The 15,357-nt window shown below is 37.9% G+C and overlaps 1 long non-coding RNA gene across 1 annotated transcript; it reads left to right on the top strand.

Annotated features, from left to right (window-relative positions):
* Positions 1-10,122: 10,122 nt before the first annotated feature.
* Positions 10,123-14,616, top strand: LOC121020823 (uncharacterized). The gene is made up of 2 exons (XR_005786305.1): positions 10,123-10,673; positions 14,166-14,616. It is a non-coding gene; the product is annotated as an uncharacterized LOC121020823 (long non-coding RNA).
* Positions 14,617-15,357: the final 741 nt, after the last annotated feature.

Below are 15,357 nucleotides of genomic sequence, written 5' to 3' on the forward strand. Positions count from 1 at the left end.
TGTCTTACACTGTTTAAACTCCCAAATAAGTACACATGTTGCTAGGTTCATAATTAAAGTATTGGCAATGTCTGTTCTCTTGCTTTTAATTCCACTTATATGAATGTTCCCATCACTCTTTTTAAAAGCCCTGGGCATATATTCAAAACATACAACCCAAACAAATAAACAGCATAACCTAAGCCAAACCCACCAATAACTGGACACTATCCCTGGTTTGGAAGGCCACCCTGAGAAATTACTTAATTCCAGTATATTCTGTGAATCAAAGTTCATAGAGCTGAAAATGGAAGTTTTCTGTTGGTACCTTATCACCAAAAAAAAAAAAAAAAAGAGTGAGATATGAAAATAAGCCACGGAATCAGTTATTGGAGATTCAATAAAGTAAATTTCACTGTGAATGATATCCTTAGAAAACAGGATATTTAGTGAGGAGCAGAGTTCCTATGGGGAATTTTAGGGCAGGGTTAAACTTTGGTAGTATTCTTTGCAAGTGCTGAGAAAGAGTTTATATTTAGAGCTAAGTTCTTGATCTTATCTAATGATTGACTTTTCATGGCCTTTAGAATTAACTTTGATAGCAAAATTCCTGTCTGTCATTTACCCCTAAAGCTGACAGGATCACAGCATTGGAAGCTGCTATAAATGAGGCCATGATAAGAGTGAACACTTTACCAATGGGTAGAACTCCCACGCGTAGGAAAAAGAATAAATTTACTACAAACTGTTTTTTCCCTTGGTGCGGCCAAAAAAGAAATATGTCAACAAAATTCAAATTTTGGTGTGAAATTTCTCCAATACAGAATTGACAGAACTGCCCAAATGCACTGTTTGGAGTAGTAAAGAAATAAGGATTTTTGGCAGTAATTCAGGCTGGCACCGTGGCCCTGAGGTGCTACTGAGAAGCAACATGTCCTCTGCAAAATGGCAACCTGTGGAAATCAGCAACAGCACAAGTCGATCGACAGCCAGGGCCAAAAACTCTTGCTTCCGTTTCCTGACAGAACAAACCACTATAAAGTTGGCTCACAGCCCCAACAAAAACTGAAAAGTTTATAACAAGTGGTACCACCTGTGCTTGTGTCTCAGGCTCCCCAAAATAATTTCCTCTCCTGGGTCTTCTAAGTGTGGCAAAGGGTGAGGAATGTGTCGGAGAGTCTGGGAAGAGGAAGAAGGTTCCAACGTGGAGCCTGCAGAGCGAGTGGATTAGCATCATTTGTGCTAGCAGAGAGCTCAGCGACTCTTTCTCCTGTCCTCTGGAACAACTGTGTGTGATATGATCTCCCATCCCCTATCAAAAAAGGCTCTGTCTTCAGGAAAACAAAGACTTTTCAGCTCAGTGTTGTTCTCTCACATGATTGAGATTTCTTTTTAACAATGTTATATTATTACAACCTTTGTAAAACTCCGGATAAGGAGGCTGTGTTAATAACACACAAAAAAAGAAAAGCAGTTTGTTTATAAAAGCTAGTGTTTTGACCATAATTATACTTTCCTCTGTCTTCTTGATGAATCAGGAATTTCTGAGCCAGGTATCTGCACAAAGCATGATAAAACTAGGTTCATCCAGGATGTGACCTACATTTATGTAAATCTTGTGGAAACAAAGTTCTGTTCTCCATCCCTTATTTTTTTTTAAATCTGTATTTCTTTTTTATCTTTGATTTTCATGAAAACCGTCCAGGGACAGTCCACATATTTCAGAAATAACAAATTTTTCAGTACAGGAGGCAGCATTTGCCAGTATAGCAACAAGAAACCAGCCAAGTTGCTTTGGAGGAGTTAAGTAAGTACATTTCAATAAGGACCCAAACAAACTTTGGCAACCAATCAGAAAAACAAGTCATCAATGCATTAAGGAAGCCCTCAAATATGAGTGCTGTCGGTGGAAAACAGAGTTACTCACCAACTGAAAATGTTTACTTGAAGTGAGAATTATTTTATGGAAAACCACTGTGAGTTTTGGAATACTTACAATCTGTTCAGATTGGTCACTGTGTACAATGTTCCTGCTGCAATATGCCCTGAGACTTCTAATCTGTCTGCCTAATGGAGCAGGTGGCGAGATTCTCTACTGAGCTGTTGGCTCCTGGAGGGCAGGAACCATGTCTTATTCATCTTGTATCTTGCACAGTACCCAACTCTTCAAAGGCAGTCGATAAATATTGAATGAATGAATCTTTATATACATGACCACACTCCCTGATCCCTAGCATAAAATATCAACACGCCATCTTCTCAATCCTATTGCCCTGCTTTACTTTTCTTTTGAGCAATTAATGCCAGCTGTCATGCTATGTGGTTGCTTTTATTATTTATTATTTCTTTTTTTCCCCACCAGAATCTAAGTTCCCAGAGGGTAAATTGAACAGGTTTGATTAATTGGATAGCCCTAGTTCCTAAGGGGGTACCTAGTTATATAACAGGCAATTATAAATATGTGTTGACTTTTGAATGAATGAATGATGAATGATGAAAGAATGAATGACATTCTATTGTCTATTCTATTCTATTCTATTGTCTAATGTCCCTCTATTTTTCTTTCCTCTTCATTTTCATCTATCTCATCTTTTTAAAAGTTTATTTATTTTGAGAGAGACAGGGAGACAGAGAGGTAGAGAATGAACAGAGGAGGGGCAGAGAGAGGGGTACAGAGGATCTGAAGTGGGTTCTGTGCTGACAGCGGACAGCTTGATGCAGGAGTTAAACCCATGAACTATGAGACCTGTCTTGAGCCAAAGTCAGATGTTTAACTGACTGAGCCACCCAGGCACTTTCATCTATCTCATCTTAATAAGGCCAGAAAATTATACTATGAACATACATATCTGTAAATAGTAACAAAACAGGGTTTCTTCGTTACATAATGGCTTGTACTGAATAATGGAAGGATAAGGAGACCAGGTCTTGCTGATCTCTGGCATAAGTGTCTACAAACCTGCCAATAAGTATGAGTGACAAGAAATGAGGATGAGAGGAAGGGGAGAAACAAAATATTCTCCTGTAGCAATCAGTGGTGGGTGGGCTCCCTATGAGCTGACCAGCTACCTCATGTAAATAGTAAAACACATTTGTGAACCATCTCCCAGATTCTAGTAATAAAAACATATGATTAGTTTCTTCATCATACTGGCTTTCATGTGCTTCCAGTCTTTGAGGAATAAAACTACATCTTCTCTAGATTTTCAGTTCCTTTAGAACATCACTTATAGCTTAGGGCAACATTTTAATAATATAATATAATATTTGTTTCCTTTGGACATTTCTGCATTGTCCTCATGTGTAAATGAATAACAATCCCAACCCATTAATAAAATTCCCATTTTACCTCCCAGTTGAATGGTGGATAAAATCCCCAAGTGGGTGGCTCAGTGCCTTGCCTGTGACTTACATGTGGTTGGTCATCCTTCCAAATATAAGACTTTCAACTGCAAACTCCAGATATTATTTATTTCTTTTCAAATCAATGTGGAATAGGAATTTCTTTTTTTCCTTGTAGATGTCCACAATATGTGATGTCAGTTGAACATACTGATTGTTGCAATTTCCCAATTTGGGTATCACCAAATGAAACTAGAATAAATAGGAAAGTGGCCTAGCTGCAGAGTCTAAGTTTGGAAAAAACAATGAGTAGGAAATGTCTGTCATTGGCCTTCTCACTCCTGCCCCTTTTCTCCACTCTAGGTCTCCTCTGAGCATCTCATTCTCTCCACCTTGATCCCAATGCCTTACGTACTCTGGATTGTCCAACCACTCAGCTGTCTTGCTCACTTAATGAATCTTGTCTCTCCCCTAATTTATTATAGTGGAAATTGCATGGGAGATGAGCGAACATAATCCCTAACTTTGTTAATAGCTGTGTGTAATGGGGTGAGCTGTAAAATTCCCCAGAGTCCTCATTTCTTTATCTGTAAAAACAGAGATAATAATATTTATTTCACAGAGCTATTGCACACACTATATAAAATTATGCACTTGAAACTTCCACTCAGAGCCTATCTCCTGGAAAATGTTAGGATACAATGTCTAGATATTTGTTCTGACCTAAGTTGGTAATTCTAATGAAACTTTCAAAACAGAAAAATGGAGGACATTCTTCTAATGGATGGTGAGGGGATTCCTTCAGATGGAGCAAGGGTGGTATGGGGAGGAAGTGGAAGATTTAGGGCCATGATGACAGTTGGTCAGTCCCCAAGCTATACAACCATACATGGACACACAGAAAGTAGACACTTTTATGAAATGAAAAAAAAAAAAAAATAAGGGGGAAAAAAAAAAAAAAAACTAAAGGTTTTTGGGATGAATATTTCAAGCATAAGGTGAACATCTCGAAGTATATTTTCTAAAGTGTGTAGCAAAGACAGGGAGTTGGTAGTTGTAAAATCAACAAATCTAGTTGTATGGATGCTAATGTATATTATTGTGTTTACTAATAAGTATTATCTCACTCTCTTAATGATATTTAACATCTGTAATGTATTGTGTTTTTACTGTGATCAGAAGAATAAGCTCAAGACTCAGAGTGGGCTGAACTCCTGGCTTAGCCATAAACAGATGACATTTTACATGTGCCTTAAGCTCTCTGAGCCTCACTGTCCTCATGAAAGGAGGAAAAAACATACACACTTTTTACAGGTGGTGTGAGACACATAGAGCACAGATTATTGATGATGCTGATCCAGGGAATTAGCCAATCCTAAAGTCCTATCTCTGGATTTTTTTTTTTTTTTGAGATAATAAGTATCCTCATGGTTTCAGTAACATTTTTGGTGGATTTCCTCTTGCTTGGAGCTCAAAGCATCTTAACTGGTCCATCTCTTTTTTCAATTCTTCAGTATGTGACCATATGTATAAGAGAACCAAACACTGAACTGGCCTGATCTTGGGGCTTCCACCACATATGCTCTAATGTTCTTTACCTAACCCAAGAGAGCCTATGTGAATATGAGTATGAGTGTGTGTGTGTGTGTGTGTGTGTGTGTGTGTGTATGAGTTGCTATTTAAACAATTCACAAGACATAGCTGAAAAAATTCTGAGATTGGTTTTATTAACAATACACTCGAGGTATATATTGGGGAATAGTCATCAAACCAAATTAGGTGATTAAAAACTCATACTTTAAACATCAGTTTATCTTTCCCTTTAACCTCTGGAGATAGACCAAGAACCTGCTTTTCTGTGGGAAAAAAATGTTATGAGTCCTGAAAACTCCTTATGCCTCTAAACCTCCTTTGTAATGTTCATGCACTCTAATATTACAGGATAATCATTTTACTGCAATATCCTCAGAAGAATTTGGAGGTTTGTCATTTCCTGGTTAAAGGTTTCATTATTTGCTTCTGGCAGAAACCTAGTCAGGAAGAATTCATTGGTTTATAATACTAAGTTAATACACTCTAATCATTTAGAAATTTACTTGCAAAAATAACTCAGCATATTTGTTGTTCTTTAAGGACTGTAGTAAAACTTCCCTGAGTAACTTGGTACACTTTGCAAATAAGGACTAGTTTTAAATACTTGAATGAAAGATGCAAGTATGTTTACATACATCTTTAAAAGCTACAAAGTTCAAGATCTCTGCTCATAGATGACCAGAGTCAATTATGTTCTAAATCTGTCCTTATTTTAAATGTTTCCTTCTTGTCTTTTTCTTTTACTATTCTGTTTCCCATTTTAAATAATTTGTATCAGTCAAAGTAGTAGACAGATAATCTGGACCTTCTTCCAAGAAGTCAAACAGAAAGAATCCAGGGTAACTTCTGTGTCGAATTAATGGTTCATTAGAACATTGCATAATCTACCTGAGGAGGTAAACATCACATTTTTAGCTGTTTTGAAAATTTTATGAGACATTGACATGTGGGGATTTTTATAGTGGCAGTTTATTTCTCTTGTTGTAAAGGATTTCGGAGCAAAAATAAATTAGCTTTTAAATTAATATCTAGATAGATTAACATATTTTAATGAGCAAGCTATCTTTTATTATTTTGGTATTTTTTATGACTTTTTTCTGACAATAGGTCAAATTATAAAAATTTGCATTTGCATCTACTTATAAAACGATAGAAGTTTATCAGGAACAAAAATACAAAGGAACTTTCAGATCTCCATTAAACTTGACATTTTTTTCTAGTAACATTTGCCTAGAATGATAACCCGCAGTGACATTTTATACTCACAGAGGAGACAGGCCGACAGATGAAGTTTCCAGGGGTCATTCTTTTGTCCTTTGCCCTTTAACATTTAAACACTGCAAACAAGTGTTTCTAACTCCTCTCAGATAATCCCATTCTCACTTTCTTAAACATGAAGCCTGTGAAGGATGCTGGTTGGAAATAAAGGTGTCTTTGGACAGAACCCCATGAAATATTGCCCATGGTCCACCTTGAAGTACCGTAGATAGAGGGTTAAATCCCTCCTTGGCTATTGATACTATTCATCTTGTTGTTGTTGTTGTTTCACTTTTAATGTTTATTTATTTATTTTTGAGAGGGAGAGAGTGTAAGCAGGGGAGGGGCAAAGAGAGAGTGAGAGAGAGGATCCCAAGCAGGCACAGCGAGCGAGGTGGGGCTCCACTTCAGGGACTGTGAGATCGTGACCTGAACCAAAATCAGTGGTCAGACCCTTCACCGACTGAGCCACCCAGCCACCCCTGATACTCTTCATCTTAAAGGAAGTTGACAGTTTTATGATTAGCTTTGGAGATTGACCAGATATTCTGGAATTTAGTGCTTTGTGGTCACTGAAAGTGGTATATACTAATCATACTTGAGGAGAATAGTTAGCTTATATTGTAAGGTATTACTTGTTTTCAGGAAATCATCTGAAGGAGGTTTATGGAACATTGTGTCTCAGGGTCCCTAATAGCTGGATAACTTTATGAGATGGGACAGCAGTGGAATTTTTCCACTCTATGTCTTTCTGTGTAGTTCTTCATTTCAGGCACAGACAATACATGGAAGGAAATAAAATGACCACTGTATCCAAAGATGGAAGAAGAATACTAAAGAAGTGTTGTAAATGTTTAAGAAGAAAAGAGAAATTATCTGATTTACTACTAATGTAATTCTCTGCACCTTATAATCCCTTGTAGAGTTCACAATGCAAGAAAGAATGGCCATAGCTGTGCCCTTGGTGACTCTAGGTAGATGCCAATCCTACATCTCCTCCAGGCCACCGTTGGTTGTACTTCTGTGTTTACGATGCTCCTCTGCTAAGTAACCTAAACATGTCTGGTTTTGATGCAGAGCAATTTCCTTTACCCTGGGCAAGGATGGAATCAGAGGCCTAAGGTGCCTACATTCAGAACTTCCTTGAAACAATGCATCTTTCTGTATTCCAGAAAGAGGCCTGTGTCTCCAAGTGTCTACAGGAATTGCTATCCCTTCCAGGACTCATTATGGGTTCAGATAAATAAGATCCATTATCCTCAAGATGGGTGAGTGGTAGGGAGGGAGAATGCCCTTCAAAGTTGTCTTGGATGTTCCTGTTTTATTTTTACAATAAATAAAAGTTCTGGGTGTGGCTGGTCCATGAATAGTGAACAAACAATGTGATCAGGTCTAGTAGGCTTGGCTCTGCATTCGTTCATTTGCTCACTCATACCTCCTTTTCATTCATTTACTAAAATATCTACTGAGAGCCCACTATGTGCCTGGCACTCTGCAAAACACTAAGAGTACATGGATGAGTGAAAACAGACATAATTGGGTCACTGGTCTATTATCATGGAGCTCACTGGTCAGTAACAGTCAGTCCTGATTATTATTTTAGTTTTGGATGTCCCTTTATAATTAATGTCCACCTTCCTATCCAAATTGTGAGTTATAGACTTGTTAAAATAGTCTAAACTTTTTTTAGGGGAGAGAATATTATTTAATTTCAGTAATTTAGAATAGGATCATGCATCTTGGAGTTGATGCTAACTTCTTCTAATTTGTCATGACAACCTCCCAGCATTAAAGTTTATTAGACTTTGCTTCAACTTTACTCAAAGAGACAGAGATGGAGAGAGGCCGGACCAAATCCAGAAGCCAAAGCTCTGGTCATTCATTTTCTGAGACTGCTCCAAATACCCCTGATGTGCTTCCAGGTATTATAAAGTGTGTAATGAGAGAGGAGGGATCCTTCCAAATCACATAAGATGAGAAACCTATTGACAGAGAGTGAACCTTTTTGGTCTCACTGCTTAAGTAAGAATTTTCAAAGCAAACATTTCAACCCTCCACTTGTAACACTGTTTACAGAGAAAATACACCCTGTGTTTACTGTGGGGCTGGAATGTAGCCTGCAAAATAAAGGCAGGGGGATTCCTGGGTGAAAGGAGGTCAAACTGTAGGGAAACTAAGACAGTCATTTTTCTGTCTTAACCCTGAGCAGCTCATTGTCTTCTGCCAGTAATCGACCTGGTTGTATCTGGTATAAACTGGGATGGTAGCCACATTGATAATGGCTGAGTAAACAGCATATTAATGGCAACTGTTTTGAAAGATAAGGAGGGATTTCAGATCCTCAAGTTGCTTTTTCTGAGGGATGCTTCAATTCAAAGCCTGGCTCATCCCCATTCAGTTTTATCTGTGGAAATCGCCAGTCACCTGCTTCTGCTTTTTCCCTTCAATAAAGATGATGATGTGGCACAGCACACAATCATCTCCTACTCACTGCTGTTAATATTATTATTTTTATTGAGCAAAATTCTAACTTCTCAGAGCTAACTGTTACTGTTCAATCTAAGGGCACATACTAGGAGTAATGTTATTACTACAAAGACAGAAACAAGCAAATGATCCAGGTACCTGCACTTTTCTCTCTTCATCCACTCATGCCTACTGTCTCTCATCCTATGGCATCAACAAAAAGTGATTATTCATGTATACAACAACAAATTTATTCAACTTCCCCTCAAAAGATAATTAAAATATTTTAATACACTTTGTTTCTTTAGCTTAAAATAATATTTCTAAGGTCATTTCTGATATGCAGCAAGGATTGGCAATACACTGTTGTCCCTCATTTAAAAATCAGGTTGTAATTGTTTATCCTTTCTCTCGTTACTCATTCCTTTCAATCATATTTATTAAGCACTTACTACATGTCAGGCATTTGGGGTAGAGTGGAAAAGAAATATATTCCTTGTCCTCATGGAGCTAAGAGTCTAGCGAGAGAGACTGTTCTGTAAACAGTTGTATATTAATCAAATCTTTATACATTCATATTAAAGTTCAATAGGGTAATATGGTCTTAAAACAAAGTTCTCCTTAATACTTTTGTAAGGCAAAGCAATGGCTTTTAATGTATCTATTTGGCGAGGCCAGATATATCAGGCTTTATTAAAGCTGGGCACAATTTTCCTCTTGAACATGAGAATGCTTTCCTTCTACAATGTCTCTGCAAAGGATCACAATGATGTAGATAATATAGTTTGCTCAGTAGAGGACAATGATGGAGCCATGGTATGCATCACTGTGTATTGATATAATTACAGTAGTATAAATTTAAATAAAGAACAGACACATGGACAACTAAATAAGCACAATTCAATGTATGTGCTCTACTAAAAATGTGAGACCATAGCATAGTGAAAGGAATAAGGGGTGGAGCCATTGGAGACAGAGTTTAAAACAAACAAACAAACAAAAAACCTTCCAGGTCCAGGTTCTTAAGGATTAATAGAATTAACTAAAGAAAGGAAGAAATGGTGGAGAAGAAGAATAAATTAACAGAGAATTAACGACACCTAGCCATTATCCTCTCTGTGGTTATTTGGTCATCCTCTCATGGAAAGAAAGCCTCAGTTCCCCTCCCATTCTCCTGGGCTCTTAATGGGTTCTTTCCTGTCATTTGACTCAAAAGAACACGGGGAAGAGGAGGGAGGCACCACTCAGCTCTCTCACCATAGACGAAGTTCTGTCCCACTGTATGGGATTGGGCGGACTATCTTTTAAAAGGCTGGTAGAAAAATAAGGGAAAAGAGAATAGCCTCAGTATCCTGAGGATATCTCAAAGGTCAGACCAGAGTACAAATAAAAGTGGTCTGGAAAAAAAGTATCCTAAGGCAAGGACCAACAGGTTCTTCTGCTTTCCTTCTTTTCTTTATGATATTGGGAAGAAGTATTGTTAACACACTGACTAAAAACAGAAACGTGGTCCTTTTATTTTATTTTGCCTTGAGATTTATTTTTAGAGTATCTCATCTTAAACTTGTAGTTCTGGAAAGGATCGTTTAAAAAGTCTAATCCAACCCCTTTGTGTTATGAATTAAAAAATTACCGACCAGAGTGGTGAGATAATTTGTTCAAGAGCACAATTACTTAGGGGACAAAGTTGAGACCTGAAGCCAAATCTTCTGGTGCCCCCCAAAGTAGAGAGTAATTTAGAATTAGTCAGACCTGGTTTGCATCTGTGCTCTGATTTCTATTTGTATCTGTTTCCTCTGTATAAGGGGCATTATAATAATTTACAGGGAACTTATGAGAAATAGATGAGAAAAATATATGAAGAGCACCTAGCAGAATATCAGATTCATTGTGAGTGCTCACCTTTACAGCCTCTTTCTCCTTTTTTACCCAAGAAAAACCATGCTGCAGAAACTGTGAAGATCTGATTAAGGTATTTTAGAACACGACTTTAGAAGCCAATCTGAAATCATGGACATTACTAATGGAAGATAAATGTAAGAATTTATATATGTACATTCGTGTATACTTGCACACACATGGTTTCCTCCCACAGTGAATAATGTGTGAAATTTGAAATACTTGAAATTCCTGGTAATGCCTTAATAATACCAATTATTTTCATCATGAATACCACTAATTGAGCACCTACTATGTGGCAGGTATTGTGCCACTTCAATTACAAACATTAATGCTAATTCTGGCAGCAATCTAACAGATCACTTCACAGATGATGAAACCAAGGGCAGAGTCATTGAGTCCCACAACTAGCATCAGGATGATATGAAAGTTACAGAAAATTTTCAACTCTCAGATTTGTTTCATGCAGAATAATTAGAGGTGATTTCTTGAAATCCTGTCCAGCACAGATGCCTAGACACTTAAACTAGCAGCTGCTCTCCTTGTATATTCAATGGGCAGTGTTGCTAGGCTTGATAGGTCAGGACCATAAACTTGGGTAATTTAAAGACGGAACAAAGGGCATAGATGACGATTTCTTCCAAGCACACACCTGCTGAGAGCTATGAGTAACTATCCCTAAGGTCAGACTTAATTGGATTTAGATCCAAATGAACTCTGACATGTTGATTATTCACTGCTTGAAAGCAGAAGGAAGAAAAATGCTAAGGTGAGAGGTCAGGAGTATAAGTTTTCCTTTTTCTCTCCTGTGGTTCTGAAAAGTCCCCACTGAGGACTTTTTTTTTATTCAGGTTTTATATTTTCACTTTTAAGGTCACTTGGGGAACCTAAATGTTCTGGTACTCTATACATCCCAAACACATATCTTTCCTCACATACTCAGGTTCTATAGCTTCTAGAATCAGTCCTGTGATGGATATTAGGAGCCTACGAAGGACATCACAAAGTGGTTGGGGATACATATTCGAGAATTCTCACAATTAATCTCCTCCACAGAATTTTAATAAAGGGAGGTAAGCAATCTTAGAGGTGATAGGAATGTTAGGGTGAATAGGAGTGAATTGTCTGCTCTATCCCAAGCTTTGTATATCTTACCTCAGTTAATTTTCATAATTATTATTCTCGTTTCATCACAAGTACAATTCTTATCCTCATTTTATCAAAGAAGCAATTGAGGCTTAAAGATGTAATGCCATGCAACAGTAAATGGCAGAGTTATTATTCAAAATTCAACTCTGTCTGATTATGTCGGCCAGAGCTCTGGGAGGATGGCTGTTCTGATATGGTCACAGAAAGGCTAGATACTGGGTTAAACCCATCAAAAAAAAGCTTCCTGGAGGAGGTGGGTCCTGAGTTGGAAGACAGAGAAAAAAGAACAAGTGGCTTGATGGCTACAATATGGGTAGAATAAACTGGAGTGAAAAGAGGAATGTGAAGGATTCAAAAGAATATTCTCTGAGTTTGGAGCTGGACCCAGTGATGAGGCTAGAGACAGCCAATGGTTGTTTCAACACAGCAGGAGAGCAACTGGATACTTGAGAACCAGAGAACAATCTGGGAGCCAGAGAGTGGGAGCAGACTACACTAGTCACTTGTTAAAGATCAATAGGTATATGGAAGATTCTGGAAAGGAAATACACCTCTTTGATTTCTGAAAGATAGTAACAATGTTTCCATAGTAGATGAGATCCATGACAGAAAAGATGAGTTTGTAGAGAAGAGAAAGGCCACAACTGGGTTGCCATAGCTCAACCTGTGTTTGTCATGCATCATTCCTTCATTTAGCAAGTACCTACTGAGTACCTACTGTGTGTCAGGCTCGCTGTGGTCACAGGAGTTTCCACAATGTATACCTGAACTACAGCAGGATATCAGGTCTGCCCAGAGGAAAAACAAAGTTATCTCTTGCATTCCAGCGACAGTGACATAAAATTGATGACCATTGAATCAATGAGGAAAAATTCACCATAGAAATTTAAGTGCTTTTGAGAATGAGATGGGGTTAAAATGACTATCCTAGTACAAGTGAAGTGTTGATAGTGTTGAATAAAATGGAAACAGGAGAGCCTACACTTTAAGAGGAAACAGAATAGGAAATGTGTATGAGATTTATAATGATAATAATAGTTCCTATTTGGGGACCCTGTACTTTGGCTGTACTAGATGCTTTACTTATTCACCAGTCTGCACTACAGCTCTGTGAATAAGTTATTAACCTCATTTTATTGGTGAGCTGTAGGATGACCAGCCATCCTGAGGGGTTTCCCTGGCAGAGGACTTTTAGTGCTAAAGCTAGGGGAGACCCAGACAAACTGGGATGGTTGGTTACCTGAGAAGAAACTGAGGGTCACAAAGTTGAAAGTCAAAGACAGAATATGAACTCATGCCCAAGACTTCCAGATGTCTTTCCACTATAACACATTGCCTCAATATTTAAAAATCCCAAAATTACAAATATTAGACCACATATTCTCTTTTCTGTTTTCTTTTTCTTGTTTGTTGTTGTTTTTGCTATTTTGAGAAAGAGAGAGCATAAGCAGAACAGGGGCAGAGGGAGAGGGAGAGAGAGAATCTCAACCAGGCTCCACGCCCAGTGTGAAGCTCAGGGCGGGGCTCCAGGCTTGATCCCAGGATCATGAGATCATGACCTGAGCCGAAATCAAAAGTCAGTTGTTCAACCAACTGAGCCACCCAGGCGCCTCTCAGATCACATATTTTCTATACACACAAGCATGACAAAGTTTTTATTTCTTGAATCAATAACTTCCATGCCATCTCTTCTGTTAAATTGTTCATTGCTTCTGTCTCAACCACTAATCCCTTTGTATGGTCTAACATATCTTTTACTAAAAGCTTCTTTCAACAGAGAAGAAACGTGTTTATATATAGTAAACCTTTTCATTTTTCAGATTTAGTTAGAACCTCAACACTAAGTGGTACAAAAGAACTCCAAAACAGGTTGTGTTGCAGGAACTGGGTGGCTCAGTCAGTTAAGCATCTGACTCTTGATTTCGGCTCAGGTCATGATCTCACAGTTTGTGGAACTGAGCCCCACATCGGGCTCTGCTCTGGCAGTGTGGGATCTGCTTGGGGTTCTCTCTCTCTCTCTGTCTCTCTTTCTTTCAAAGTAAATAAATTAACTTAAAAAAAAAAAGAGGCTGTGTCTTCAAAAGACTAACATCTGGAAGAAAATAAAGTGAAAAATGAAACTCCAGCTGTTTTGTCCATAAGCCAAACACGATGCTATTTGGGGACATCTGGAGAGCTGACTGAACTTTTTTGATTTTCTTACAGATGTTCAGGGTCATCTAGACACTGCTGTAACTGCACATGGAAAGATATGCATAATGGTATTTCACTGTGTAATTGCCATAGAGAACCCTTTTGTAATGTTAATGTTTGTGGTCAGAATGAAGACTCACCCTATTGGCCTATACTGTTATATCAATTATATTTTATAGCATGTGGTTATTATGTTGCAGGACATGTATTTTGACCCAGATAGCCAAGCCATGATGTAGACGTTATGGATTTTGAAATTAGTTACTTTATAGCCCTTTTCTTTTTAGGTTCTAATTGGTTATATGCAAGCAGGAAAAATGGAGGACATTTACTGGATTGCCTGGACTTTCTCAAATAACTAAACAAACTTATTGAAGGCTTGTTTAGAAGTGATTCAAATAATTCAAACTTTGAAATTATGTCACGTTCTAAAGATGGTCCCAGGGTTCAGTATGCCCTCTAATCAGCACACCCCCATCTGACTGCTGTGGGAGCAGCTGCATTATCTGCATTTGGCCAAGTAAGCAAACTCTGCACCATGTCCCAGTGTTTCTTGTTTGCTAATGGGCTAGTGGTTAAAAACTGCTTAAAAACTCTAATTACACATTTTCAGATAATGCAGAGGTGGCATATGGTTGGCTTCATTACTTGAAGATATACACATACAGACTTTACTTGTATACTTTGTCTGGTGCATAGTAGCTATTCAATAAATGCTTTATAAATGCCTGAAAATGATATCAAGCCTTAACTAATTCATTACCATGCACTGAATACAGAGTTAAACATAAAGTATATAATATTAATTAATTCACAAAAGAGTCCTCTGGGGGGGCTTTATTATCCCCATTTCAAATATATGTTAACTGGAGTGCAGGAATGTTAAGCAAGTGACTCACCCAGGTTGTATCAATCTAGCATGTGGCAGAAGTGGCTTTTGAACCCAGATTGTCTAGCTCCTTAACCATTATGCTCTGCTGCCTCTTTTTGAAGTGAGTATCTGATGGCAGAGACCTAGATTTGCTAAGAATCCCAAGACTGGTTTAAGACCACTGTCAAGCACAGACATGCACAGATCATATTATGCCTATTTCATTAAAAACCATTTTGTTGGGGAGGTCCTAGCTCCTGCACATAGATGGGAAAAGTACACTTTTGGTACATAAACCCCACTTACACACATTCAAAATGATTCAGTCAGTGGGTTAGCAAAGGTTGTTTTAAGCCAAATGACACCTGTAAAGGAAAGTTATGTTGCTGCTCTTTCCTTTTAAATCTGAACTTCTTACTTAACTGACCTGGTCTGTTGCAAACATCGATGTGTCATAAAAAATACGTTACCTTATAAATCACATCTCTCCTGTAGGAGATTACAACATTTTTTATGGCCCATCTGAACCTCTTGAAGCTTTGTTTCTTCAGAACCTATTCCAGTTACAAAGAGATGAGGTTTTTACTTCAAAGGAAGCAGCTATGAAA

Source organism: Herpailurus yagouaroundi, unplaced genomic scaffold (assembly GCF_014898765.1).
Source record: "Herpailurus yagouaroundi ecotype Mexico unplaced genomic scaffold, PumYag 252, whole genome shotgun sequence".
Classification (NCBI taxonomy): Eukaryota; Metazoa; Chordata; class Mammalia; order Carnivora; family Felidae; genus Herpailurus; species Herpailurus yagouaroundi.